We start from the raw sequence: 3815 nt of genomic DNA on the forward strand, positions 1-3815 counted from the left end.
GTTAGCTTTATGGTTAGGATGTGGGTTAGGGTTATAGTTAGGGTTACAGTGAGTGTGAGGGTTAGGTTTAGGGCTAGGATTGGGGTTAGGCTTAGGGTTAGGCTGAGGGTGAGTGTGAGGGCTAGATTGAGGGTGAAGTTTAGGTGAGTGTTAGGGTATGGTTGAGTGTGCGGGTTTCAGTTAGCTTTACGGTTAGGATGGGGGTTAGGGTTATAGTTAGGGTTATGGTGAGGGTGAGGGTGAGGTTTAGTTTTAGGGTTAGGGTGAGGGTTAAGGTTATTGTGAGAGTTAGGCTTAGGGTTACGGTTAGTGAGAGGATAAGGGGTAGGGTTATGGTGAGGGTTAGGGTTAGCGGTAGTGTTAGGGTGTTGGTTAGTTTTAGAGTTAGGGTTATGGTGAGGGTGAGGGTGAGGGTTACTTTAGGGTTAGGGTTAGGGTGAGGGTGAGGGAGAGCTTTAGGTTTAGGATTAGGGTTAGGGTTAGGGTTAGGCTTAGGGTGAGGGTGAGTGTTAGGGTTAGGGTTAGGGTTAGGGTGAGGGTTAGGGTTAGGGTGAAGTTTAGGGCAAGGGTGAGGGATAGGGTGTGGGTGAGGGGTAGGGTAAGGGTGAGGGTTTGGGTGATGGTGACGATTAGGGTGAGGGTGAGGGTTAGGGATAGAGTTAGCGTTAGGGTGAAGGTTAGGGTTAGGGTGAGGTTTCGGGTGAGGGTTAGGTTGACTCTCTTTAGGTTAGGGTGAGTGATAGTGTGAGGATTAGGGTTAGGGTTAGGTTTTGGATGAGGTTAAGGGTTAGGGTGAGGTTTAGGGTGAGGGTGAAGTTTAGGGTTAGCGTTACAGTTAGGGTGAGGGTTAGGGTGAGGTTTAGGTTTAGAGTTAGGTTTAAGGTAAGGGTTAGGGTTAGGGTTAGGATTAGAGTTAGGGTGTTGGTCAGGGAGAGTGTTAACGTGAGAGTCAGGGTTAGCTTTAGGGTTTGGGTGATGGTTAGGGTTCGGGTGATGTTTAGGTTGAGGGTGAGTTTTCGGGTTCGGGTTACGGTTAGGGTGTGGGTGGGGGAGGCTTAAGCTTAGGGTGAGTGTTATGGTGACGGTGAGTGTTACGGTGAGGGTGAGGGTTAAGGTTAGGGGTAAGTTGAGAGTTAAGGTTAGGGTAAGGGTTAGTGTTAATATGAGGGTTAGGTTTAGGGTTAGGGTGAGGATTGGGGTAAGAATGAGAGTTAGGGTTAGGGTTAGGGTGAGGGTGAGTGATAGGGTAAGGGTTAGGGTTAATGTGAGGGTTAGGGTTAGGGTTAAGGTGAGGGTTAGGGTAAGTATGAGAGTTAGGGTTAGGGTTAGGCTGAGGGTGAGGGTGAGTGCTAGGTTGAGGATGAAGATTAGTTGAGTGTGAGGGTGTGGTTGAGTGTGAGGGTTTCCGTTAGGTAAGGGTTAGGGTTAGGGTTAGGGTGAGGATTAGCGTGAGGTTGAGGTTTAACGTGAGAGTTAATGTTAGGGTGAGGGTTTGGGTTAGGGTTAAGTTGAGGGTTAGGGTTAGGGTGATGTTTACGGTGAATGTGAGTGTTAGGGTGAGCGTGAGGTTTCCTGTGAGTGTGAAGGTTAGTGTTTGGCTGAGGATTAGTGTTAGGGTGAGGGGTAGGTTTAGGATTAGGGTGAGGGTTAAGGTTAGTGTGAGGGTTAGGCTTAGGGTTACGGTTAGTGTGAGGATAAGGGTTAGGGTGAGGATTAGGGTTAGAATTAGGGTTAGGGTTACGGTTAGCCTGACCGTGAGGGTGAGGGTTAGGATGAGGGTGAGGGTGAGGGCTAGGGTTAGGATTAGGATTAGGTTTACGGAGAGGCTGAGAGTGAGGGTGAGTGTGAGGGCTAGGTTTAGGGTGAGTTTTAGGTTTAGGTTTAGGGTTAGGGTTAGGTTGAGTGTTAGAGTTAGGGTTAGTGTTAGGATGAGGTTTAGGGTTAGGAAGAGGGTTAGGGTGAGGGTGAGGTTGAGGGTCAGGGTTAGGGTGACTGTGACAGTGAGGGTGAGGGTTAGGGTTAGGATAAGTGTTAGGGTGAGTTTTAGGGTTAGGGTTAGGTTTAGGGTGAGGCTGAGAAGGAAGGTGAGGGTAAGGTTGAATGTTAGGTTTAGGATGAGGTTTAGAGTTAGGGTTAGGATTAGGAAGAGGATTAGTGTGAGGTGTAGGGTTAGGGTTAGGGTGAGGTTTAGGATTAGTGTGAAGGTTAGAGTTAGGGTTAGGCTTAGGGTTAGGTTGAGGGTAACGTTTAGGTTGAGGGTTAGGGGGAGTTTAAGGGTTAGGGTTAGGTTTAGGGTGAGGATTTGGGTGAGGTGTAGGTTTAGGTTTAGGGTGAGAGTTAGGGTGAGCGGTAGGGTTAGAGTTAGGGTGAGGATTAGGGTTAAGGTTAGTGTGAGGGTTAGGGTTAGGGTTAGGGTTAGGCTGAGAGTAAGGGTTAGGTTGAGGTTTGGTGTGAGGGTGAGTGTTAGGGTTATGTTTAGTTTTAGGGTGAGTGTTAGGGTGAGAGTTAGGGTTATGGTTAGGGTTAGGGTGAAGGTTAGGGTTAATGTGTGTGTTAGGTTTAGGTTTACAGGTAGGGTGAGGGTAAGGGTTAAGGTGAAGTTTAGGGTGTGGGTGAGGTTTAAGTTTAGGATTAGGATTAGTGTGAGGGTGAGGGTGAAGTTTAGGGCTAGTGTGAGGTAAGTGTAAGAATGAGGGTTAGGGTTAGTGTTAGGGTTAGGTTGAGGGTGAGTGTGTGGGTGAGGTTTAGGGTTAGGGTTAGGGTTAGGTTTAGGGTGAGGTGAATGTGAGGGAGAGGGTTAGGGCTAATATTGGGCTTAGGGTTAGGGTTAGGCTGAGGGTGAGGGTGAGGCCTAGGTTGAGGGTGAAGTTTAGGTGAGTGTTATGGTGGGGTTGAGTGTGAGAGTTTCGGTTAGGTAAGGGTTAGTGTTAGTGTTAGGGTGAGGTTTAGGGTGAGGGTGAGATTTAGCATGAGAGTTAGGGTTAGGGTAAGGGTTTGGGTTAGGGTTGAGTTGAGAGTTTGGGTTAGGGTGATGTTTACGGTGAGGGTGAGGGTTAGGTTGAGGGTGAGGTTTCGTGTGAGTGTGAAGGTTAAGGTTTGGGTGAGGGTTAGTGTTAGGGTGAGGGTTAGGGTGAGGGGTAGGTTTAGCATTAGAGTGAGGGTTAAGGTTAGTGTGAGGGTTCGGCTTAGGGTTACGGTTAGTGTGAGGATAAGATTTAGGTGAGGGTTAGGGTTAGGATTATGGTTAGGGTTAAGGTTAGCCTGAGGGTGAGGGTGAGGGCTAGGGTGAGGGTGAGGGTGAGGGCTTGGGTTAGGATTAGGGTTAGGGTTAGGGAGAGGCTGAGAGTGAGGGTGAGGCTGAGGGTTAAGTTTAGGGTGAGTTTTAGAGTTAGGTTTAGGGTTAGGGTTAGGTTGAGTGTTAGGGTTAGGGTTAGTGTTAGGATGAGATTTAGGGTTAGGATGAGGGTTAGGGTGAGGTTGAGGGTTATGGTTAGGGTAAGGGTTAGAGTTAGGGTGAGGGTGAGGGCTAGGTTTAGGATTAGTGTTAGGGTTATGGTGAGGCTGAGAAAGAAGGTGAGCGTGAGGGTGAATGTGAGGTTTAGGATGAGGTTTAGAGTTAAGGTTAGGGTTAGGGAGAGGATTAGGGTGAGGTGTAGCGTTAGCGTTAGGGTGAGGGGTAGGGTTAGTGTGAGGGTTAGGCTTAGGGTTATGGTTAGTTTGAGGATAAGGGTTAGGGTGAGTGTTTAGGTGAGGGTTAGTGTTAGGGTTAGGGTTAGTGTGAGGATTAGGGTTAGCGTTAGATTTATGGTGAGACT

Source organism: Dipodomys merriami, unplaced genomic scaffold (genome assembly GCF_024711535.1).
Source record: "Dipodomys merriami isolate MVZ:Mamm:240054 unplaced genomic scaffold, mDipMer1.0.p SCAF_66, whole genome shotgun sequence".
Classification (NCBI taxonomy): Eukaryota; Metazoa; Chordata; class Mammalia; order Rodentia; family Heteromyidae; genus Dipodomys; species Dipodomys merriami.